The sequence below is a fragment of the Aulonocara stuartgranti genome, assembly GCF_965226115.1.
Source record: "Aulonocara stuartgranti genome assembly, chromosome: 18".
Lineage (NCBI taxonomy): Eukaryota > Metazoa > Chordata > Actinopteri > Cichliformes > Cichlidae > Aulonocara > Aulonocara stuartgranti.
Window position 1 is genome coordinate 22,201,797 of NC_138954.1, and position 26,712 is coordinate 22,228,508.

A 26,712-nucleotide genomic window follows, 5' to 3' on the forward strand; every position below is an offset into this window, starting at 1 on the left:
AGGGTTACAATTAGGTTATGGTTGGGTTTAGGGGAAGGGTTAGGCATTCATTTTTAATGGTTAGGGTTAGGGGTTAGGGGCTAGGGAAACCATTATGTCAATGAAGGTCCTCACTAAGATAGCTGAACGGGCTTGCGTGTGTAGGTGTGTGTGTGTCTGCAGTGCACGCTCTTTACACACATAAGGCCAGTGAGTCTCACTCGTACGCTTCATTTTCCTCTTTCTCTCTCTGTCACTCTCTTTCTCTCTTTCATCTGTGATTCTCAGTAGATGAACGTCTCTCTGATCCATAAGAACTCTGTTAAGGAATGCCGTATTGCTATTGATTCCCTCTCTGATCCCTCAGTTTGTGCAGGCACAACACAAACGGTGCGGCGTTGAGAGGACGGCTCGGCTGATAGCTGTGATGGAGTGCTGTGCCCCAGTCCTGCAAATTGGATTTTAATGATTCAAGTATCATTTTGTGAACACTGCTCACTGCTCCCCACAGACATTAAAATGTGATTTCCTCCACAAAAGGCAGAGAGAGAAACGGCTGGAGAGGAAAATAAAATGTTTTGGAGAAGTTGAAACGCCTTTAAGGGCAATTTACATTTGTGTGACTGTGTTTTAGATTAAAGTCAAGCTAACTTACTAAGCAATCAATAAGCAGAACTAAAACTGACAAACTGAAACTTGCAATTACCAGAACACAATATTTTTTCTTTCACTGGGAGAACTAGCTTTCACTTGATGATTGAAATAATGGGACTTATGAAATCTAAACATTGTACAGATGAAACAGACAAAGTACGACACTATACATCATAGCTCAAGCATCTGCCTTGTTTTTCTTTTCACCCCTGCAGTCGATCACACCACATCCACCCACCAGGTGTTGTGTGGTTTTATACCTGCCATCTAGCCTTTGTTTTTCTGTCACATCATGGAAGGCTGCTTGCTCTTGTTGTTTCACTCTTGTTGTCTGCTTCCTTGTTGTCCCAGTTTTCCACCTGTAAGCTTCAATTTGCACTTTAATAACCCACTAAAACTGTTTCTGCCTGCCTGCTCATGTCTGCACTTGGGTCCTCCTTCTTCATCTTCATGTACAAACTGGGGCAGAGTGGGCTTGTTGAAAAGGGTAAGAACTTTATATAATCATGATTTATAAACTACAAAACTATGACAACGATTTGAACCATACATTTCCAGTTTGGGTTCATTACTCGATAAGACCTGGAGTTGCCACTTATTTTCAGTTTCTTGTGCAGCTTCTAATATTTCACTGTGGTTCTTCTTCTGATGAGATTTCAGTGAACAGTAGATGAATCAGCTAAAGGATACGATGTCTCTCTCAGGTCCTGTGCCAATTTCTGAAGAACATAACTTTCAGATGCTGTTCATCTGGTGTAGATAGTTTTTTAGTCTATCTACCCATTTATTCTTTTGTCTTCAACTTGTCAACTTAAGGACACAATGCACACCAAGACGCGATATGCCAAGGTTTTGTGCAACAGCTCTTTGGGAATCAGTTTGTTGTCTGATCTGTTAATAGATTCAGCTAAATACATGGGAACAAATGATGTGTTTTGTGACAAGCTGCTAGTAACAAACTGCTAAAGATAAAATGTTGAAATGGTAGTTACCTAAATTTTGTGTAAACACAAAACTAGCTCATCACTTGAGTTAGTCTGTATAATAAAGTCTATGTATAAAGAAATGAGAGGTGGCTCAAGACTTTTGCACAGTGTTGTACAACTTTTCTAGCTTGGGCCATGCTTGAGTACTGATGAGAAACACCAGAATCAGAAGAAATGTTTTCACAACAAATCCTCTTTTTTTTTGTTTTGTTTTTTTAATCGCTTCATGAAAAAAGTACTTCATAGCTGTGGTATCATGAGTGTTTCCTCAGGCACAGAGTGAAGAAAAATCCAGTTTTCTGTAAACTGTATCTGGCTTGAATTATTTTTTCTCACTCCTTTGGGAGTAATTAGTCTTGTTCAGTGTAGATGGACGGATTTTCTCTGCTGTCCTTCAGCGCTGACCCCCTATTCTGCACACACACATACGCACATACATTTCGCTCTGAGGGAACACAGATTCAGACATTACTTCTGCCTCACTGCTACACAAACAGGCTTGCAAAATGCCTCAGGACAGTTCACCATTGGCGTACACACATATATACACAGAGACCCACACATTCGTCCAGGGTCGCATGTTCGTCGTCACCCTTCCTGCAGAACTGGAGGCATGTGAAAGTCACTTGGGCATGCCAGCACATGCGTGTCGTTGTTGTCTTTTATGCATGTCACGTATAATGAAAGGGCCAACAGTTGAGTCACTGTGCAAATGTATTCAATATCTGTTAAAGTTCGTGTAGACCTGAAGGTTAGCTGCCTCTTCAAAGTGATTTGGTTGGCATCTCCTCTCGTTTATACAGCAAAACTGCCTCAAATCATTCACTCCATTGCGTGTTGCCTTTTAGCAAGGCAGTTGGGGCATTTTTGTTTTATTATTTGAAAGCAAAGTACAGACAATAGAGGCTGCAACCACAGAGATCGCTCTGTCTCCCTGAAAAGGTAAAACAAAGACAGCCTGAATTATTAATGTGCACATTTACATTCCCATTTATAAAGAGCAGCTCCTCATCAGCTCTTGCGTGACAGATTCTGTAGCGCCACGTGTCCCCTGACTCACTTTGTAACAACCGCTTGTTAAATTGAGGTTTGTTTAAAAAGGACACAAGCCTGTGGCAATTTGGCTCTTCTTCTGTAGATCATCTTTTTTTCGTAAATTACCAAATTGACAAAAGTTTTTCTAGGTGCTCTCTTCAGAAAAAAAAGTTAAAAGTTACACTATGCAGTGTTTTCAGTTCAGGATAGCAAAATCATCCAAAATCCTCTTTATCATGTACTCAGTTTTCTCTTATTGTTACTATTTGTCCTCATCAAGACTTCATCATGACTAAAGATGCCAGGACATAACTTTAACACTGACCTACACTTACAGTGCTGTGAGATATCTATCCCCTTCCCACCCCCATCGCCCCACCCCATATTTCTGACACTTAAATGTTTCACATGATTAAACAAATTTAATATTAGTCAAAGAATGAATACAAACACTGTTTTAAAATGATAACTTAATTTATTTTGGGGGGAAAAGCTAACAAAACCTACCTCTCATTATGTAAAAAAGAAATATCCATTGGTCTTGAAAAAAAGCCTCCAGGAATTCCAGGGAACCACAGTCAGAGCCTTTATACACAAAAGGAAGAAACTTGGAACAGTGGTGAACTTTCCAGGAGTGAAAATGACTCCAAGAGCGCACTGTCAACTCATCCAGGAGGTCACAAAAGAACTCAAAACAACATCCAAAGAACTGCAGGCCTCATTTGCCTCAGTTAAGGTCAAAGTTCATGATTCAACAATAAGAAAGAGACTGGGCAAAAATGGCATCCACGGGAGAGTTTTTGGCGATACCCACTGCTGAGCAAAAAGACCACAAAGGCTTATATCACATTTGCCAAAAAATATCTTGATGATCCCCAAGACTTTGGGAAAATTTTCTGTGGACTGACGAAACAAAAACTGAACATTTTTTTAAAGTTTGAGTCTGATTACATCTGGTGTAAAACACAGCATTTCATAAAAAGAACATCACACCAACAGTCAAACATGGTGGTGGTAATGTGATGCTCTGGGGCTGCTTTGCTGCTTTAGAGCGACTTGCTGTAACTGATGAAAACATGAATTCTGCTCTCTACCTGAAAATCCTGGAGCATGTCCAGGTTTGTGTCCTGAAGCTTAAGCACACTTGGTTTATGCAGCAAGACAATAAAAACACCACCAAGTTCACTTCTGAATAGCTGAAAAAAAATGAAAGTTTTGGAGTTATGTTCAGGTCTCTGAACATGACAGCCGCCCACCCCATATGTACAGATTCATGTCCGCATCCACTTTTAAAAGGCAAAAGATTTCACATCTGGATGTTGGAGGGGTCGGTGGTGGAGTGGATCATTTCACACCAGAGAGCCAAGTTCGAGTCACCTCACAGATTTTCAACTCATTTTGAAGTAAATAATTCTCTTGGTTATTTTTAGCCATTAAAAACTGCTTGGTTTAGAAAAAGATATTGGTTTGCGGTAAAATGCGACAGTTACCACATCTTTTAAGGTTTTGTTGCCATGGTGATGCCTCCTTGCTTTTCTCAGGACAAAATACATGTTTCTGAAATTAATATCATTCATATTAAATTCAAAACTTTGTACTCACTGATACAAAAAAGATGAAAAAAAACTTGAATTCATGAACATTAAAAAATGATTCTTTTGTTCGTCTGGGCTAAGAGGCTGAATGTTTTTCCTGCTTTTCTCCAGTTTCTCGCAGCATCAAAACAACATCCTAGGCTTTTGTTTCTTTCTGGGACACTGACAAAAATATCAACAGTTTTTCTTCATGGTAAAAAAAACAAAACAAATCCAATCTTTAATCTTTGTAACACATTGTGGCTATAAACAACCTGTAATGCAACACTCTTACACTGTGTTATCCTCAGAAAATACAGGCTGTCTTATTCAGCTAACATCCAGTCCTTTAATATTGATAAGCATTATGATCTGACTCAGCCATGACTAATAATAATGGGAGAGACACAACTTGAACCAAATTTTTAACAGTTTATTAACCAAACAAAGCAAAAAAAAAACCCAAACAAACAAAAAAAACGTAACAATATTTAATGTGTTAGTCAGTGTTAAAAGTGTGTCAGCAGCTGGATGAGTGATCAAACATGAAGCGTGTGTTGTTGTGTAGGGTAAACAGGCTAAAGCCAAACAAACAAATACAGTGGTGCTGGGTGAATGAAGAGAAAGATGAAAGCTGAGACACCCGGGTCTTATATGCTCCAGGGAAGCTGGCCGGGCGCTCTCAGTTCTACTAATTAACCCCACCTACCAGGAACCTGCCAGATAACACAGAGAGACTACAGGGAAAAACAGCTGGACCATCACAAACATGAGTTCACTTGGGGATGTTGTTCATGTAATCACACTCATTTAATATAGTTCTTTGGAACCATTCACCAACTACAAGTAGTTAGCATAAACAATATTAAGCTGCTCCACAACCGAAGTAATTAGCAGCAGTATGTTGACCAGAGACCACAGAGCGTGAATGACGTTTGGCGAGTTCAAGCAAGCAAGTGCGAACGAAATAGCTGCTGGTGACGCAAAGTGCACAGGACCCCAGATCAACTTTTTTCCAGGCAAGCGATTGCAGCAACTACCAATGAGAGCAAAGGATACTGTTGATTTACATGCAACCTGCTAGTAACTAGGGTTACCTAGGCAACCAGAGGATGGAATGTCAAACAGAGCCTGGTTCTTCCTGTGTGGACTTACATGTGGCCTTAGGTAGTCAGCTAAATATCAGTCATGTGACCAAGGTGTGGGTCTCTTGTTCAGTCATGACCAAGCAGTAGCCTGTCTGAGTTTCTCCTTCATCCACTCACTCACGATTCTCGGTCAGTCCTTCGGCGGTGGTGAGTCTCTAATTTGAGAGGACAAGAATCTGTGCAGTGAATAGTTTGGTGTGATGGCTAAGTTTACCTACAACACCCTTTGAATGTACCATGACTGGGCTTTTTAATCCCCATAGTGTGGTGTTCAGTTAGCATTTGATTCTCTCTCCTTTCAGTTTTCCTCGCCAGGTGTCAGCCTCCCTCTCAGCTGATTCTTGGTTGATGTGGCGTGTGCTATGGCTTCATGTTTTCGTGTGGGTTTTTACACAAAAGCTCCTTTTGAAATATTTATCTCCCAAACCTGTGCACCCTTTCCCCATTTGAGAGCCTTGTTCTCCCCCTGTCTCTGCCCCTTCCCGTTTCATCTTTGTTTCACACTTTTTCGCGCTCACCGCATATCCCGAGCCGCCGCCCCCAGCCCCCCCCCACCACCACCACCACTGTCTCCACTCCTCCTTCCACCCTCGCCTTTTTCTTTTTTCTTTTAAACATCTAGTCATGAATTTATTATGTGAATCAAAATAGAGCAATGAGTCTTTGTCCCCTTCGCTGCATGTCATTGGTCTAGAATGAATAATTCAGCCACTGTGGTTGAAATTAGGATCAGGGAGAAAAAGGGAATTATTTTGAAGCGGTGCTATTCAGGCTATTTTCGAACGGCGAGCTGTCAGCGCCTTTCCTGCAGCGCTCACTCTTTTTTCTCCTTCCCCACTTGCTCTCTCTTATTCCTCCCACCAGTTCACTCGCTCTACATGAAGATAGAGACAATTCTTCTATGTCTTCTGCGTCCTTGGGAAGGACTGCATGGTAAGCAGAGAGGATAGGATTGTCTCTGGATATAGTCAGCTGTGTTGTTTGGATGTGTTTTTTTGTCTGTTTTTACATGATGTTTGTGTATTGATAGGTTTGAACATTACCCTGTATGAATCTTTAAGTAAGTGTGAAAACATTATTATGAATGCTGTTTGCTTCTTCTTCTTTTCTTTTTTTTTTTGCAGATTTCTGTTGAACAGCTTTGATGGCAAAACATGTAGCTGACAGCTTATGTCAACAGCTTCCTCCCTTTCAGAGGCATCCATTGATCTCATTACAGAGCGCATGCCGTCTCACTGCTTGACACCAATTTAATGTTTGCTGTTTAAGATGACAGTTATCGAATGGCCTAAAATGAGTCCCACAAGCTCTCGGTTTCACTTTCATGATACTTCATGAAAAGGAAATAACAGGAGAGAGGATGAAATGCTCCTCACTTTGATTCAGATGGCCTTTTCGAGGTCCAAATGCTACACTGACTGCTGCCGGCAATGGATTTGATAACCCTGTGACAGAGGCCATCAAGCAATCTGCCTCCTACACATCCATACATGACGCCATCACTGCCATAAATGCAGACCCTTGGCGTTGTGCGCACATAAGGTCGATCATGCAGCTGAGTACACACACATAGACGCAGATGCACACTTGGATGATTATTCTCTGCCTCCTGGGGCATCATTGAAACTTTTCAGCCATGACCTCGCTAAGAGGGAGAGAGCGAGCGAGATGAGCATTAGAGGGAAAAAAATGAGGGATAAAGAGAGAGTCCTTGAATTTTAACTGGATGCTCCCTAGGGAGAACTCCAATCATCTCTGTGTGTCTTCGGTGCCAGAGTCCCACAGCTTCTTTTAGGAGCTCAAGGACCCTGACAGCTCTACTGTTCTCTCAGGGAGGCGGGTCTGTCATCATTGACTTGATAGCTGCTTTTTGGGAGAGAAATCATCTGACTAATCAGCTGTTAAGGGTTTCTCTTATCAGTTTTTAGTGCGGGGTACTGACATTCCTCCTGCGGTGGCCAAGTCTTCTAGAGAAAAGGATGTACCAGAGGATAAATGTCAAGATCGGTTATCACCCGTGTTTTAAAGGAATTTTCCTGCAATGTGGGGATTTTGCGTACATTTCTCTCACTTATGAGAGACAAATTAGCCAGATTATTTAAAAGGAAGAAAAGAAGTTAGATATAGAGACAAGAGGCAGGGTTTTTTAACAACCAGGTTGTAAAAATATTTAAGTCTTAAGATGGGAGATCTTAACCTTAATGCAAATACAGACTTACAAAGTCACCTTGTGGTTTAATATCAGTGGAAGCATCCCCGGCATACAAACTTCACATGTTACCAATTTGAATATTAATGTTAAAATCATGGTATGCGAAACAAACAATGTCATTATGAGAAGCTGGCCAAATGATTTTGATTCCGATTACATGAAAATATAGTTTTTTGCTGTTGAGGTGTGTGTGAGCAGACACGGACTGGCAAATAGAAACTGTCACAGTGCTGTCAAGATAGTCGGGTGTCAATCAGCAAACCAACCCTGACCTATCTGCAAACCTGACATCCTATTTAGTGGCCAGAGCTCGCTCCCCCCCCCCCCCCCCCCCTGTCTGGCTCGTCTTCCTTTATCCTCCGTTTCTTATCGCGCGTGTGCACGTGTGTGTGTTTTCATCATTTCACCTTTTCCTCACTTCTCCCGCAGCTCTTATTTGTTCAACAGCGGTTATGACCTTTCCAGGAAATTCCTCCCTTGTGGTCTTTCTCGTCTTCCTTCTCTTCTTCCTCACAATAATCTGTTTCCGTCTCTGAAGCGTTTGCAAAGCCTTCAAAGACATATGTGTGTATACAGACATGTGTGTCTGTGTTTGGAGTAAATATCCTCCTCTGGGATCTCTGGTGAGAAGAGGATCCGGAAAGTGTGATGATCACCTAATGTTCTGTGAAGCACCATCATTTTACACATACACAAAGCTGTTCAACACACAGACACACACACAGATACACATATGCTCTGTTGGTGTTGTACAACCGCAAGCCGAGCGGCTTTATCACTGCTTAGGGATTGTCGCCTTTGTTTCCTCAGTACAGAGGATTCGGCTCTCTCCTCCACATTTCCTGCTTTCTTTTATCCCTCATCTCCAACCTTGTCACTCTCCATTTCTCTCCCCTCCCCACACCATCCATACCCGTGGTTTTTTCCCCTAACCTTCACCTCTATTTCACCGTCCTTCTCTCTCCCCCCCTTCTTTCTCTTCCTTCATCCCCACATCTGAAACGGTGGCGGCGGCTCTTATTGGTTGTTCCGGCAGAATCAGAGAAATAGACAGCCAATAAGCTTTCAGGCTAACAGGGTCACCATTATCCATGAAGCAGTGCAATTACGCTGCTGTCTACATTCCTGCCATGTACACATATGCCGTGCTTATCCTCATACCTACTCTGCACGTTTCAGCTGTGCATGAGCATCCTTCTTGATGTGGAACAACACATTTATATGATGTCACGGTCTTCCTCTTTGCCTGTATTTTGCAATATGACCATTTTCCTTAAAAAAGAATAAGAAATTTAGAGAGCTTGAATGAAACTGAAGGTGCATTTGGGATCAGTTTATGCATTCAGGTCAAAGCTATGTACATATTCATCATAAATTCTCCCCATGCGAATCCAGCACCGTGCTGCTCTTCAAAGACTGCTGGAGGAAAAGCTGTTACACTGCTCCCCTCCCCCTTCTTTCTGCTTCCAACTTGTTCCTTTTCTTTGCTGTTTACTTGCCACACAGACAGTTATATATTTGTACCAGGCTCAGTCAGTCAGGCTCTGTTTTGTTCTTTGGGATGATGTGGCCTTTTAAATTGCCACTGCTGCCTTGTGATTAAAATAAATAAATAAATTAGGATGTTTAAAATGCTAAATTTCAACCCTCAGACAGTTTCACTGTGTGTTATTCAGCAACATCATGATTTCTGGGCCCCTCTTGTGGCATTTGACTGAGCGTCAGGCCTAATTTGCATCATTAGAATCTCTCAACTGTGGAATAGCTTTGACCTTCCTCCATCATTAGTGACAGAGTGAGACAGAGTGTCCCTCTTACCTCCCTCCCGTCTGCCTTTTTCCCCCTCTTCCATCCATCACACTCACTTCTTTACGGTCCTCCATGTCCATTATCTCTTCCCCTGATGCCCAAATCTATTCTTCACTCATATTGTGGTTATATTATGCAGCTTTACACTTATCTATTTCAATCCCCCGCGCCTCATCAGTTGGTTTTCATCACACTTCGTCCTGCACCCTACGTATTTGCGGTGGAATATCAAGGAAGTGTCGGCTATCTTGCTTTTTTATTCCCTGTCCAGCTTTCACCTATCTTAACGAGCCGGAGAATTGAATTAATTTCCTTGCTTCTGATACCACAGGGACGTAACAGCACACTCACACACTGAAAAACACACGCCCATACACACTGAGTTGTACAGGGTGAAAAAATGGGCTGTTGCCTCTCAGGTGAGATGTCTCCAGGGAAATGTTTTCCTTCACACGAGTCGCCTAGTTATCATCACAATCTGCAGCCGCACGGTTGGCGCTGACAAGAAGACGTGATTTCACTTCCCAATGACCAGCACTGGGGATTGCCGCACCATCTTGCTATCTGGAAAGTCATTAGCCTTTAGAAGGGAAATTACACCAGAAATGAACTCCCTTCATATCCCGTCTAGGGCCTGGTAATGAGAAATGCGATGACAGAGTCTCCTGTTTGCGCCAAGGAGAAGTTTGTCTATCGGTGTGAGATCTTGTTTTATCCCAGTGACCTACTAAATACTGCCCCATAAGTACCCTGAATGGGAAAAGAAAAACACAAATGGGAAAATACCATACTGCCACTACATAAAGCTGATGGCAGTGGCCAGTTTGTGTTTTTTTGTATTTGGGAAGCATGTGTGAGATAATTAATGAGTCATTTCAATCCACACCAGTAATAAGGCCACAGATCCCTAAAGGCTGAGACTAATTCAGGGCTGTTCAGTCACTTGTCATTGTGTCACTCAAAATGATTTCGCGTGTGCTTTCTTTTCAATAAAACAGGTCAACTTTGATTAAAAAAATTTCATCTCCCAGTTTTTTTCTTCCAAACTTGCAACATTGCTGTTAGTGTAATAATCTCTGCCCTTCATGGTTAATTACACCCGAGGTTAAACAATTGCCAAGCTAAATGCTTCTCGTCAGTACGCTCATAACATGTAAACACAGGCTTATTCCTGTGTGCACAGACACAATCTGTGCAGCTCTGTGTACCTTCAGCAGTGCAGGTACCAGACTTAATGACTTGTAAGTCAACACTCTGAATATGGCAGAGCGAGCTCTTCATTATTCCTGAAGAACCATGGTTCATATAAGGAGTGCAGTCCAATATCACAGCAGTGTCTCTCAGATCTGATATGAAAATTAAAGGTTGATTCCACACATCCTTCAGCATGGAGAGTGTGTCAGTATTGGCTCCAACCTGCTGAGTAATCAGGGCAACACTGAATGACAAGACCACTCATAGTGTCGTAACTGTTAAATGATGATGAATAAAAGGCAAATATGTGTGCAGGGAAAACCTCACACTTGACTCACAATCTTGTGATAGGCAGTAAAGTGAGTAGAGAGTTTAAGTTGCCTGCACGTAAGTTTGTACAGGTGACTTTTGTTAGGGTGTAAGCCAGTCTGCTCACTTTTTAGCCCTGGCATCCTACAACTGCTGCCGACTTAGTGGAAAAGGCCAGTGCACACACGATTTATGACCCCTGAACCCACAGATGAAATCGCATCATTAGGAGCTGATGTCACGCAGTGGACTGGGAGTCAACTAAAAAAATCTAAACAGGTTGAGCAGATGCACACTTGAGCACACCTTAGCAGAGACCATATGGTGGCAGGACAATCTAATAAGACACCCAGATTGCCCTCTGTTGCGCTGTTGTTACCACACATACTATACCTATATGTCTGCCTGTGTGTGTGTGTGTGTGTGTGTGTGTGTGTGTGAGAGAGAGAGAGAGAGAGAGAGAGAGAGAGAGAGAGAGCATGCTGTGTATGTTTTTCATGTGTCTGCGTTCTCAGTATGTGTAGCCATGTGCTCAGGTTTGAGCCAGAAAAAAGCAGGTCGAAACACCGCGGGGTGTGAGGATCATCAGAATAGCTACAGCTAATTAAATGTGCCATGCCTTTGAGCAAAACAAAAAGATCCATGTTCACTAAAAGTGAGCACTGCCTGAAATGCTTTTTGTTTTCAAAGCATTTCATTTTTGATGAGACAGAAGACCAGAAGAACATTTAACCTCTTCTGTCCCAGTAACCAGTTGATGGCTAATAATCATTCACTTACATTTTAAATTAGCTTCACTATTCCAGTGTTCTAATAATGTGAAATTAGAACTGAGTGTTCTAATCTCCAGATTTCCTATGACTACATATTTTAAACAAATTTTAAAAGTTTATATACATTATTACAATGGTCCAGCAGTAGACTGGGATGTGGGATTTGCTTATCTTTGCATGACATTATCACATGAATGAAAATGTCACACTGGATAATTTTTCTAGTTTTTAAATAACAATGAAGGTCAGATCCACTGAGGAATATCGTGTTTTAAGTTTTGCCTGTACCAAAAATATGTGATACTAGAATTTGTTTGCTTACAATTCTTCGGTGGATTTGTTGACAGCGAGCGTATAGATGTTAAATGCGGCTCATTCTGGGCAAAACAGGGAGATCCACAGCAAAATAAAAACTTTAACTCAAAGCTGAGCCAAAAACAAACAAATCTGTGGGTGTTTCCATAGGACATGTGGCACAAACAAAGGATAAGTGCAACGCAATTAAATGAAAACAAAGATGGATGCGTGAAAGACACCAGCTGTTCAGGTTGGCGGAGAGAGAGAAAGCAAGATAGAAAGAGAGACACCTTGGGAGGAAAACATTTTTAGACCCTTAAACAGATGAAGACATTCCTCTGTGATGACGAGGCATAGATAATTACCTGAAAGGAGGAAACAGAAGGCAGGCCAAACAAGGACCCCAGGCCATCACATAAAATATAACTGTATTATTACAAAAGTTATTAAAACTTATGAATGAATGTTTTTCACGTAGAGCACAAAGGGTTTCATCCCCAACCTGTTTTTCTTTTCTTTCTCTTGTTTTGACTTTAGACACATTGACTTCAGATGAACAACAACGCACGACATATTACGCAGTGTATGTATGGCTTCATCAGTTTTTCACATCATTCTGGAGGAATTTTGACCCACATTTATTAACAAGAATTCATTGAGGTTTGCAGCATTTATTTGTTCACAGGTCTCTTAAGGTCCCGCCACAGCATTTCAGTCTGTTAGGGTTCCTTGCCCCATCGCCTCTCGCTTTCTCACTCTTTCTCTCACCTCTCACTCTCTCACTCTGTCTCTCGCGCCTCGCTACTGTTCCTCGCTCTGTCTCACTCTGTTCACTGGGTTTTGTCAGTCTGTGTCTCAGTGTGTGTGTCCCCGTACTTCCTGCTTTACTTTGATAGTCTCCTGCGGGTGCGTGTCATGTTCAGTTTTGGGTCTTCCGGTCTCGTCTGTTAGATTGTTTCCAGCTGTGTTCCCCAGGTGTTTCCTCTCTGCCCTGATTCCCTCTCATGTATTTATTGTCCGTGCTTCCCTCCATCCAGTGCTGCGATCTCCCTCATTCGCCAACTGTGTGTTCTGTCCTTTTGCTTAGTTTACAGTTTATTCCAGTTGGATGTTATATTTCTTACAAAACAAGTCCAAATCATAACCCTGACACCACCGTGCTTAAAAGTTAGTTTAAGAGGTTTGTGCTGACACGATATGTGCGGCTATGTTTTTCTCCAAAATCTGGGTCCGTGTATTTTGGCCAGATATCTCCACTTTGATCAGATCTGTCTGAAGGACATTGTTCCAGAAGTTTTGTGGTTAGTTTTGTTGCAAATTTATAAAGCTAAGCACTTTCTCTGAACATTGTATGGTCTGACCGTTGGGTGAATTTGCTGGTACAGTGGGGCAAAAAAGTATTTAGTCAGCCACCGATTGTGCAAGTTCCCCCACCTAAAATGATGAGGTCAGTAATTTGCACCAGAGGTACACTTCCACTGTGAGAGACAGAATGTGAAAAAAAAATCCATGACTCCACATGGTAGGATTTGTAAAGAATTTATTCGTAAATCAGGGTGGAAAATAAGTATTTGGTCAATAACAAAAATACAACTCAATACTTTGTAACATAACCTTTGTTGGCAATAACAGAGGTCAAACGTTTACTATAGGTCTTTACCAGGTTTGCACACACAGTAGCTGGTATTTTGGCCCATTCCTCCATGCAGATCTTCTCGAGAGCAGCGATGTTTTGGGGCTGTCGCCGAGCAACACGGACTTTCAACTCCCGCCACAGATTTTCTATGGGGTTGAGGTCTGGAGACTGGCTAGGCCACTCCAGGACTTTCAAATGCTTCTTACGGAGCCACTCCTTTGTTGCCCGGGCGGTGTGTTTTGGATCATTGTCATGTTGGAAGACCCAGCCTCGTTTCATCTTCAAAGTTCTCACTGATGGAAGGAGGTTTTGGCTCAAAATCTCACGATACATGGCCCCATTCATTCTGTCCTTAACACGGATCAGTCGTCCTGTCCCCTTGGCAGAAAAACAGCCCCATAGCATGATGTTTCCACCCCCATGCTTCACAGTAGGTATGGTGTTCTTGGGATGCAACTCAGTATTCTTCTTCCTCCAAACACGACGAGTTGAGTTTATACCAAAAAGTTCTACTTTGGTTTCATCTGACCACATGACATTCTCCCAATCCTCTGCTGTATCATCCATGTGCTCTCTGGCAAACTTCAGACGGGCCTGGACATGCACTGGCTTCAGCAGCGGAACACGTCTGGCACTGCGGGATTTGATTCCCTGCCGTTGTAGTGTGTTACTGATGGTGACCTTTGTTACTTTGGTCCCAGCTCTCTGCAGGTCATTCACCAGGTCCCCCCGTGTGGTTCTGGGATCTTTGCTCACCGTTCTCATGATCATTTTGACCCCACGGGATGAGATCTTGCGTGGAGCCCCAGATCGAGGGAGATTATCAGTGGTCTTGTATGTCTTCCATTTTCTGATGATTGCTCCCACAGTTGATTTTTTCACACCAAGCTGCTTGCCTATTGTAGATTCACTCTTCCCAGTCTGGTGCAGGTCTACAATACTTTTCCTGGTGTCCTTCGAAAGCTCTTTGGTCTTGGCCATGGCGGAGTTTGGAGTCTGACTGTTTGAGGCTGTGGACAGGTGTCTTTTATACAGATGATGAGTTCAAACAGGTGCCATTCATACAGGTAACGAGTGGGGGACAGAAAAGCTTCTTACAGAAGATGTTACAGGTCTGTGAGAGCCAGAGATCTTCCTTGTTTGAGGTGACCAAATACTTATTTTCCACCCTGATTTACAAATAAATTCTTTACAAATCCTACCATGTGGATTCATGGATTTTCTTTTCACATTCTGTCTCTCACAGTTGAAGTGTACCTCTGGTGCAAATTACTGACCTCTGTCATCATTTTAAGTGGGGGAACTTGCACAATCGGTGGCTGACTAAATACTTTTTTGCCCCACTGTACATCCTCTCCTGGGAATATCTGAAACTATCTTGATGGTTAGCCACATCTGAATAAGCTTTCTCACTGTAGAATGATGAACTTCAAATTGTCTGGAAATGGCCTTATAAACCCTGCCAGATTGATGTATTTCCTCAGTGGGATCCTAGTAAGACAACTGAATCATCCAGACCTACAAATGTCTAAACCGTTTGCTTTTATTGACATTCTCACACTTGAAGTGGATTTTTACTTAGTTAGGTACTAGGTGGGTGCTTTTTCTTATTGCACATACTATACATACAGCTCTTAAGGGAACACACAAGCTATCAAAATGTTGATTTGTGACACCAGGACTCTTAAATTATTATTTTTCCCCTCAACAAATTACACAATGTATGTCAGTTAAGATTTTTAACTGGAATATTTCATTCATCAAGATTTAATGAAAGGCAACAGATGGGACACAACAGGTCTGCAGATGAATTCATAGACGTTTGTTCTACTTTAGCAGAGAACAAACAGCATCTGAAGTGATTCACAGGATGCTGCGGTGTTTTGTTTTTCCCTTTAATCCCAGCCTCCCTGTGTGTATATTTATCACAGTTGTCAAACAGGACTGTCTTCAGCTTTCAGATTACAGACAGAAAGCGAGAGAGGAAACAAAGGCAGAGGAAGAAAATGAGATGGAAACACTGTGTATGTGTGTGTGTGTGTTTGCAAGAAGGATTCCAGTTTAATCTATTTTAGGTGCATGAGGGATTTCACAGAATGGCTGCTGCGAAAGCCGAGATGCTGAGAAATATTTAGCGCTTGCTTTCGGCTATGAATACTTTCAACCAATTTTCATTCTTTACGATTTTCAGTTATTACTGTAATCTGACCGACTAGACTCGATCAGCTGCAACACAAGGAGTGTCATCTGTTTCAGAGGGTTGATTTATCATGAAGTACCTACAGAGTTTCAGGTCTCGTCTGCAGCCAGTGCACAGTAAATAATTACAGCAGAAAGAACTGATGCTCACATATAATCACTTCAGGGGATTGAAACCTGCCCAGACTCTCTCTTTGTCGCACACACTCACACACACGCACACTCACACACACACTTCATTGATGTTTATCATAGTCTGGTTGATCTGTACTGAGCAGTTCGCTTACTACAGCAAAAAGAAAAATAACAAAGCCAGCAATGAGTGGGAGCAAAGGGAACAAAGTATCATGAGACATCAAAGAGGTGGGTTTTCACAATATGCATGTTCACAGGGACACTTTACATACAGTAATTACTTGTTAAGTTGCAACAAGAACTGCAAAACAACTGCACTTCAGAAACTGACTTGACTGGAAAAAAATAAGCGAGATGTGCAGAGACCTGTGAAACCAATAAGAAAATTACCTCCTGATTCTCGTCCTTTACTCAGATCAGAAGGTGTCCTCTCTGAAATAGACGTATCCACTTAACATTTGAAGATTTCTTGATCGCTTATAGTCAAAAATACAGTAAAACACATTCGTTTGATCTGTATGTGAAGTGTTGTTTCTCTGGGATCAGATCAATAGAAGTTAATATTGAGAAATATTAATTTTCTCTTAATACTGAGTAATGTACACATACAACATATGCATATATTAAGGAGTGATTCAGATTAATTTCAGCTGTTTTCAGTGTATGATTTCTCCTGTCTGCTGATATCAACAGAATAGAAATAGACTTACAAAATCACTCAGTGTATTAATAAATCACATACATACTGTTTGCATACAGATCTAAGAGAACTGGAGCTCATGTTAATATTCAGGTCATGGTTATTTACTATTAAATCAATAAAACATGTGAATAGTAGGCTGGGTGTTTTGTTTTTCTACTGCTCAGTAGGTTGGTTGGTTGTTGAGTCGATCAGTCAGTCATTTGGTTGGTAGTCTGCTAGCCTTGGGTCTACTGTCAGCAATTACTAATAACTAGTCCATACCAGTACTACAGTAAAATTTTGTCTGTGACATTAGTGTTAGGTGGTTAGGCATTACAGTGTATCATGCATAATTACATTTTTGTGGATATAAATTACATGCTCTTGTTGTTTAATGAAAACTATACAATGCTTTTCTAACATGTTATATGTGCAGAAACTCTACAAATGAGTCATTTTAGCCTGTTGGTTTGTGGTTGCTAGGAAATGTAGAAATTGTAATGAAAATTGTATGCAAAAGTTTGAAAAAGAAGAGCTTTATCCATACATCTGTCTGCTTCCCAGGTGTTTGGTGGCTGATCCAAGCTTGCATGACTTCCACTTTTCAATACTAACAAGCTCATTGTGACATCACTAGTCTAGTCCAATCATCTTTCTGCCCACCTTCTTCATGCCAATCAACCTCCACTCTCTAAGCTTTAAATCTCACTGCGCATGTGTCAATCTCCCTGGCAGACACTTTTGTGCATCCCACCTACTCCCCATTTCCACCTCTCTCATGTTACTGAGGTTCCATCGAAGCTTACATCTTCATCTCCACCACCAGCGTCTAGACATACGGGTCCTGCACTAATCCCTGTCACAGCTGGGATTCCCTTCGGCTGTGATGGGCAATCGGAGTCTAATCAGCAAATACCTTAACTGAATTCTGTATATCAATAAATCATGTTCAGTTCCTTCTAATTCTCTCTCCTCATTGAAATGTCTGACATAGATTAAAACCTTCAGGGGCCTAAAGCTGTGTCAGCACTGGAAGCGATTGGCAGCAACATGATGACCAAAGACTGAAAGTCAGTGAGATTTGACGGCCAACCACAATAAACATGATGAGTGAATTGCTTCTGATGTACCTGTCTGCCAGTTGCAGAGCATAAATCTGGCAGAAATTAAAACTTTAAGATATCTTTATATAATACCTGGATGTGTAGCTGAAACCAGATCTGTACCAAAAGCTCACATTAAATAACTTCAAATCTGACATCTCCTAAAACCCGAAAACACCCCACCTCCAGTCGTGATGACTTTTTCTTTTTAAACCATTTTACTTAGTATTCAGGTGAAAGAAAGCCAAGCTACCATACCAAGGTACTTCTGTGGCTATTTGCTGACTAATTGACATTATGTCAGCATATTTTATGGATTAGCTGCATGTGACTAATCACTTTAAGCACCTCCTGTTGCAGCGAGTGAAACTGATACACACTAAAGCTATCACTGTCACAGCATTTGCCAGTCTGACTCCCTGCTGTGTGCGTCACCCCTCACTAAGGTCTCAGTGCTGCTCAAGTTCAAAGTGAAAGCATACACAGACACACACTCGTACTCACACAGATGAAACGACCTTTTGGGCTCATTCCCTTCTAATCCATTTAGCGTTACCTTCTGCCCACACACCAACACAGACAGCTCCTGTCTAAAATCAGGGACATTTATGGTGTTGGCATTTGGTGTGTGTGTGCACATATATGTGTGTGTGCACATATATGTGTGTGTAGTCTTTTTTTTAACAAACAGTTGTTGCAACATTTAGATTATTTCTGGCGTGATGAAAGTAATTTTTTTTTTGAAGACGCTGTTTGAGAGCTGGAAGAGATTCTCCTCTTAATAAACAAACAGCACATATATTTTTATTTGTTTATTTCTTGTCTTGTGGGGTTTTAGCTCAGCTTGTTTTAGCTTTGTTTGTTCTGTTGTTGTTGTTCCTCTGTGGCTGTCAGGCATTGTTCTCGATGCAGTGCGCTGGCTTTCTGTTTCTCTGTGATCGAGGCAGACTTTGATGCAGTTAAACAACTGAGGCAAAGGTTCAGCTTTCTTAGTTCATGACACTTTTTTTGCTAACTAACTAACTCTCAGCATCAGTTGCTGTCTCGCTTTGTAGTGCTTGTCAAGAAAGAAACAGAGGTGGAATCTGAGAGAAGTCACAGAGATCTGTGAAGTATTTTGGGGATCGCCTGGTTAGAGGGGAAACAATACAGTAGAATACTGTGAGTCAGAAAGCATCTTTCATTTCATGAAACATCATCCACAGTATGAGGAGACAGTCATCAGCACAGGGTGATGATACGCGGGGTGTGCTGTACACGTCTCACCGTGCTGCATTGTCAGGAGTATATGATAGGATTTAGACTGACAGTGCAGATATGTTACTTTGCATCCACAGCTCAACAGCATGAGCATGATGGTTAGTGCAACCACTGAGACTCAGGGCGAACAAGGGTTTTCAGAGGGGTTTTCAAAACAGGGCATTTCGATGCAGTGTAAAATAGAAATGTAAACAGAATGTAATCATTTGCAAATCATGTAAACCCCTAAATTCATTTAAAAAGAACCGTAGAAAATTGCATGCTAATTTTAAATGTGATCAAAGTAAAATGTTTTTAAAAAATGAGACAGGGCCATGTTTACCACCGTGTTGCGTCACTTTTTTTTCAGACCACCTCTCTGTAACGGCCTCAAAATTGAGGAGAATAATTCCTGGTAGTTAAAAACTGGAAAAAAAATATCTCTGAGCTGCATTTGGTGTCATGTGTTTCTAGTGGGTGGCAGGTCTGGACCGCACGCTGGTTTAAAGTGAAGCAATGATGTTGTAATGTGTGCAGAATGTGGTTTGATAGTGTCTTGGTGAAATAGGCAAGGCCCTCTCTGATAACTGCCTACATAGAAGAATATCCAAATTCATATTGCACTGGGACCTCAGGTCTAGCTAGCCTTACACTGGCCACCTTCATTAGCTGGAAGAGCGATGAGCTTATGCAATGGCGTCTCAACAATTCACAAGAATTGCTGCTCATCCCACAGTGTCAGTCTGATTTTTGTGAAACCTGCACAGAATGATCACCTAATGGGTCTCAATGGGTCTCTTTTCTCAAGGTCAAGCTTATATTTGCTGGTCAGATTTATCATAATTATGACTGTTTGTGAACCTCCTTGACTTTAATTCGAATTAGTTTGTAAAGTTCAGTCAACTTTTCACCTGCTTGCTGCACATCACACATTACAATAACCTGTAAATTGTGAAGGATCATGAAGCAGATGAGCTCCTACGTCATTGAGAATCTGGTTTTAGAGATTCATGGAAAGACTTTTTACCTTGAGCCATTTCAGTGTGTGATATTTGGTTGAGGACTACAACCTGTGATGGTATGATTGAGGGAAGTTGTTTAGCCCCTTTCTTGTTTTCATTGTGTCTTCCATATCTTGTACAGTCTTGATTCAAGATGCAGATGTAGCAACATTATTTCTGCCCGTAATTCAAACTTGTGCCTAGTAGATTCCTGAAAGTGAGCAAGTGAGTGCATCTCAGGCTGAATATGAGCTAGATCTTATATATAGCAATGTGTAGTCCATTTAAACATTACAGCTGCAGTCGAGTCAAAGGTTTTTGTCTTTGGCTCTAATCAGCTGAAGGTCAAAGCAGACTGCATGTCAGTCTCGATCAGTCCAAACTCGCAGACTCTGTGACTCAGAGTACTTCAAGAACGGCGATGATATGGTAGTGTGGCACAGAGCACCATCATGAGTATCATCTCTTTATGCAAACTCAAACAACTGCAGTGTCCTTCACGTTGCATTCTGCAGCTCAGTGAAGTGCAGCTTGGAAAATGTTCTGTTTTTACAGACGCTTTGGGAGCTTTGGTTTATGGTCACAGTGTTGCCGTCACTGGATGTTGCAGACAAATGACTGAAAACTTTGAAGATGTTGATCTAGTTACTACATTGTGTGTGTTCCTGTGTACTTCCTCTGTTTTACTTTTCTTCCGCTTCATATTTTATATGTGTGCATTCCCACTGCAGCTTTGTTCCTCTCATCACTGTGGGGATCCTGTACTGTGAGCCTCTTCCTCTGGCTTTTCCTCTTTGTTTTTTTCTTTACCCGCCCTAATTATATTTTGATTTCAGTTTTCCTTTGTGGTCATTTAGGATTTAAGTTTGGGTGTTGTTTTTGTTTTTTCTCTTTCTGCAATGCAGTCAGGGAGTTGTTGATCCTTCAGGAGCTCTAACTTTGATGACGAGCAGCACAAAAACACTTAATTTGACGTTTTAGGCTTACTTATATTGACTTGCATTAGTTAATATTCACTGTAGATCACAATAATGTGGCAAAACAGAGATTTGTCTGACTCTCATCTTCATTAAAATGCCCCCTTACTTTCCTTTCTTCTTTGGCACTGGGTGCAACCCCACAAGACCTGCTAAACTCTATTCCACACTTGACTTGGGCTTAAAATGGAGTGACTAAGCACAGATTTAATATTGGACTTATAGCTACTTAGCAATGGAAAGTACAAACTGTCAGCTTTCCTCTGATATATAAAAACTTGTCAAGTTAGCGACTCTGTTTGTTTGCAGGAATAAAATGTAAAAGCTTTCTCTAATAACATGCTGACTGCTTGACTGCACCTCCATCACGAAAGCTAAAGTGTGATTTTATTTTTGAGAGGTCTTTATTATGTGTGTGTGTGTGTGTGTGTGTGTGTGTGTGTGTGTGTGTGTGTGTGTGTGTGTGTGTGTGTGTGTGTGTGTGTGTGTGAGAGAGAGAGCGAGAGAGAGAGAGAGTGAAGGAGAGCGAGAAAGCTGAGGAAGAAGGGACACTAAAGAAGGGATATTGGGGAGAGGAGCTCTACGCTCTGCCGGCCAAATATAAAGGCTTGTAAAGGCTACCCGTCAACATGCATGACCTATTTACGGTCAGGCACACTGCCACACAAATACAAATGCACACCAAACCACAATGATGTTATTTTCCCTGCAGTTATTTGGGAAGAGTCATAGCTGGACTGGCCATTGGGCATACGGGCATTTGACCGGTGGGCCGATGGTGATTGTTCGTTTTTATGGGCCAATGATTTTTTTTTTTTTTTTTTTGGTAACGGTATAAACAATGAAAGGTGGTGGATTGGCCAGATGCTGGGAGACGTGTAAAAATAACTCAGTTGTTTGGTGGTGGCATCGCGGAGCTTCCACAGATTCAGTAACATTAGCAAGTGGTGGAGGCCAGCAGGTGGATGAGAGAAAGGGGAGGCAGGAAGAGGAGAGACCCGAGGCGGCCGCCGGTCCGAGTGCCAGGTGAACTGCTCTTCAGGTAAGAAGTTATGACCTGCAGTCTATCTGGGTCAGATATAAACCAAGTTTAGGTGCAGTTTATTTTCGTTGTGCTGACTTTTTACAGTCAGTTACAATAACTCCTACTGCTACTAGCTAGCATGACGGAGTTTCTATACAGCTGGGTGGGTGCTGTGATGTTACTGATAGTGAACTTTATTTTATTCATAAGGTTAGTTAGTAGAGTTTCCAATGGCTCCTTAAAAATGGCTTTTCCTATAATACCTGGGGGGCCTGTCTCTAGGCCGATTTTTTTGTCCCAGTCCAGCCCTGGGAAGAGTGTGTGGTGTTTATAATCAGACTAACCTGACTGTATAAAGCAGGTGAAACAACCGGTGTCTGAAACATCTGGCTGTGGTCATCAGTGTCTTGCCTGTGCAGTGGCTGAGAAAGAATGTTGCTCCAAAACATCTGCTCATTAGGTCAGCCATCAAATTTTAGTTATTTTTAGCTTCTGGGCTGTTTCTCCTTCCATTCTTCTTTTTTTTCTCCTTGGACAGCTGGCCTGTGACTCTATCTTCCTCGCTGGCTACAACTGTGGGATTTGCCCCTGTTGTTACCATAACATCTGGAAGATGATCATTTGCAGGTTGTATGGCAGCTTTAGGGACTCCTGTTGTGACTTCCGTGCAGGTCCACTGTCCAGGTGCAGGATAAGATGTAAGACTGAGCTTTTAAACTTTGAGGGACAGGCTGCTAATCTAAAAGAAAGCAACTAAAGCAACAACATATAAAAATGTTCTTTCAGTATGTGGCCTGGGAGTCAGAGTCAAGGTGTGTATTTATCACCTGCTCATGAGATGATGCGTAGAGCACTGGGCCCATGTGTCTGATAGAGAGTGTGTGTGTTAAGGAATCCAAGTCTGTCCTTGAGTCAAGCAGTAAGGACCTTGTCTGCCTTGACGATGTAAGCTCAGTGATTCATACTGTGACTCTGCCACTGACCCGTAGGATGACTCTCATGGGGGTGCGGAGACAGGCTGCATCCATCACAATGCCAAAGAGCTGGGCAAGATGTACACTAACACACACATGGAGACACTGGATACACTGAGTGAAGAGTTTATAGTCGTGCAGCGGGCTATGTATGGGAACAGCTGTGTGTAGAGCTGAATGTCTGCCCAGCAACCATGCCCATGCAGGCCCACAGTGGGTAGCTGTGAGGCTGTGTGGGCAACCTGCATCTATTCCACATGGGATCAAAATGGGCTCACGGCAGTTTTGCCCTATGGGGTGCTCTGTGTTTTTTTGTGTGCAAACCCTGTCCAAACCCAAACTCTATGTTCGTATTTTTGCCCTTTCTGCTCTCAAGAGGGAATTCTGTGGGTAGCCCACTATAGGCTGTCTATAGAAAACACATATAGGGCCTATATAGGATATCCCATGTGGGGTCTGTATGTTAGGAAACACAAGACAGGGAAATGTGACAACTGTGGAGAAATAGTGTCAGAATTATGAGGCTGAGATAAGACAGCTGATTCAAAACATCAGTAAATTCTGGTATCAGAGAATATTCAAATTTCTTAAACATACTAACATGTTATGCAGAGGATTTGAGTGGAGGGCTGGTTGGTTGGTTGGTTTTTAGTGAGATGATCTATAGTGTAGTAGTTTACATACTTGCCTAATAAGCAATAAATCCCATGGGAGAAAGCACAAATCTGCAGGGGGCTGCATCTAAAGGGCATCGGGTGTAAAACTCTGCTAAATGAACCATGCAGATATACCTGTTGTGGTGACCCCGTTTTTTTTAAATGAGCAGCTGATAGTTGTTTTCTTTTCTGTTTTAAAATACATTCTGGTCCACACTCCACACCAGTTGGTATCGCTAATATACCATGGCATTAGCTCTCCACTGTGGGGTCTAGGTGGGGCCCCAGTAGGGCAGTTGTGGGTACGCTCCCTATAATATGCCCCATTGTGGGCCTCTCTTTGCTTAGTGTGGGCAACCCACACTGTTGGATATCCCACTGGGACCTGTCTGGGCCCCATAGTGCAGAGCCCAGATGTGACCTATATTTCACGTTGGTACTGGGGCTCGTGTGTCTGCCCACAGTAGCCCCAAACACGCTCTCAGGGCACATCTTCGCTAGATGTGTCAGAATTTTAACTCAAAAGGTTTTTTTTACAGGCAAATGTTCAACATCTTAACAATAACGTGCCAAAATCTTAACATTTTTTAAATGAGCATTAAATCACAAGTACTGAACTATGTTCTGTGTAACCTTTTATAAACCTTCTCCCCTTTGGTTTTCTTTCTCTCCCTCTCTTTCTTTCATTCTTTCTCCCTGTCCTATCCCCCAGTCATGTCTGTCCCGTTTGTAGCAACTGAAAATAAAATAAATTCATAATTATAATAAAGGTCAATCAAATGGACCAATATGGCAAGGCCATGATGATCCACTTGGTAAAATAAATCCGCTTGGCATCTTTCTTGGCCTTAAGACAACAATTCTGATGGCTAAAGATCCAAACGGGACACACAAAAAAAAAAAAAAAAACTTTTATAGAACATCCTCGGGGGACCATGAATGCCAATTTACGTTTTCAAGATATTTTGATTTTAAAAAAGGAAACAAAGAATGTTGTCTTTCATCCTGACAGCAGTCAGACTGTATAATCCACACATACAATAGATACCTGCAAAAATGTACTTGTGTGTATTATCACTCCCACTACACCTTTTCCAAATATGAAAAATTCTCTGTGGGTGTATTTACTCTATATAGAGACAATTTGTGAATGGTAGAAATAACTCTTGTATAGTTTTTTGCCTTTTTTTTTATTTGTGCACTTTGTCCGTCTGTGTTGAGCTAACATGTGCTTCCTGTGTTTGTGTGGGTTCTCTCTGAGTCCACAGAGTCCAAAGACATGCAGTTAGTGAGGTCACATTGACTGGTAATTCTAAATTGCTCATAGGTGTGAATCTCAGTGTGAATGGTTGTCAGTCTCGCTGTGTTAGCCCTGTAACACACTGGCAACCTGTCCCGGGTGTACCCCACCTCTCGCCCTATGCTAGCTAGAATAGGCTCCAACATCCCAGCTGAAAAAATGGATGGATTTTTATTTTTTTATTTCTTGCTGACACTTGTGCTGTTGTAACAGTGTGGGATTAATAAAGTCTGTGTCCCTGCCCACCAGTCTCTAGGCCTGTGTGATTAAGGGTTAAAGATGTAAATTCTTTGACTTGCAGCAAAATAGTGACCAAAAGCACTACTTTTTAACTTCGTGGTTCCTTTAAAATTTCATGTTTCATTTCATGTTATTTGGATGATAGTTGATGGGATGCAATCTAAATCTTTAGCAGGGTAAAAGGTGCAAGAAGGAGAAAAATCATCAGTGTTTCCACAACAGTCACCATGAAGACACGAGGACACAGAACCTGATGTGCGATTTAATCTCATTATTTCAGGACTTTGATAGAATTTTGCTAGTTTTTCTGATCTCTCTGTTTTTCTCCTGGGCACTATTCCACCGAGTTTGCCGCTCTGTTGTTGTGGTCATGGTGAGTTGCTGATGGTTGACAGTGCGAGGCCGAGTTGCTGCTGAGAAGTGGGTCAGTCTGTTTCTGCACAGCAGCTTCTCTGTGTTTTGAGTTTTGTCTCCCAGCGAAAGGAGAGATTGTGCCAGATTTCTACCAGATTGTTCAGATATGGGATCTGTAAACACAGTGTTTTCCAGGCCTGTCAAAAATTGAAGGACTTATCCACCTTGAGGCTTAGTAGATGAGACAGAATCTCTGGAGGATTTTTTTTCCTACAGCTTGAGTTTGTGTGATTGTGTGTGAAAATACGAGTATGTGCATATGTGTGCATAGAATTTGTCAGCTGTCATTTATATTTAGCTTAAATCCCATTTCATCCCGTTTGATCCCATTGATGCCAATGCATCGAAACAGTCGGATATGATTAGGCGTTTTAGAGGCTGTTTTCCTGTAAGAAATTTGAAGCAACGGCCTCATCGACAAAAAGAGAGAGCCTACCAACTTTTGGCTCTTTTAACTGTTTGGCTGGCCCTCTGAAAACTGCCCATTACGCACAAACCAACCCATATATTATTAATCTGTTCAGCTCTGCCTTCCTCCTCTGCCAGCATCCGAGTGCATTTTAACATGAAACAGCATCAGAGTGCATTTTAACATGATACTCCCTGGTGGTGATGATATATTCTCTCTCATATCCATTGAATCTGAAAAATAAACAAACAGTTTAACATTTGGGGGTTTCTGGTCAGTAGTTGTTGTTTGAGAGAAGGAAAAAAAACTTTCTTCTAGCCAAACTTTCTTTTTAAATGGCATCTTCCTCAAGTATGAAACTTCTGCTAGCTGGATGGACACAGAGCCGTGTTCCAGATCCAATGCCAGGTGCTCTTTGACTGTCTTCATGTTGAAAACAGTGTGTGGGAGAGATGACCGGCTGCCTGAAGGAATGCTAAAGCACAAATGATTCATCTCTTTTTCCCTCAAAGCATTTTTAATTCATACCCAGCAAAATGTCAAACTTGCATCCAAGCGTACCTGTTCGAATGCATGCAATGGCTCAAACACCTATTCCTCGTCACAGCGTGCATGGTTTCCACACACACTGTGATTATTAAGGAGCTCCATCTTTGTTTATGCACGGTGATTATAATAAATTCATTGTGTTTGTCAAACTGGAGCAGACAGCCTCGTTGCTGGAAGGAGAACGGAGGAGATGCAAGATGCATG

General features: G+C 41.8%; 1 protein-coding gene across 4 annotated transcripts in view; it reads left to right on the top strand.

The window, feature by feature from the left end:
• The window catches only part of lingo3b (leucine rich repeat and Ig domain containing 3b), a 50,935-nt gene that overhangs the window by 18,136 nt on the left and 6,087 nt on the right, over positions 1–26,712 (top strand). Inside the window, exons 1-2 of one of the 4 annotated variants that reach the window (XM_082513948.1) lie at positions 21,786–21,984; positions 22,505–22,664. The exons of 1 other annotated variant lie outside the window; for it this stretch is intronic. The gene's annotated coding sequence lies outside the window, so the exon portion shown is untranslated. Of the gene's footprint in view, positions 1–21,785; positions 21,985–22,504; positions 22,665–25,476; positions 25,510–26,712 lie in introns of those variants that run through there. 2 more of the 4 variants (XM_082513946.1, XM_082513949.1) reach the window with 2 other exon arrangements.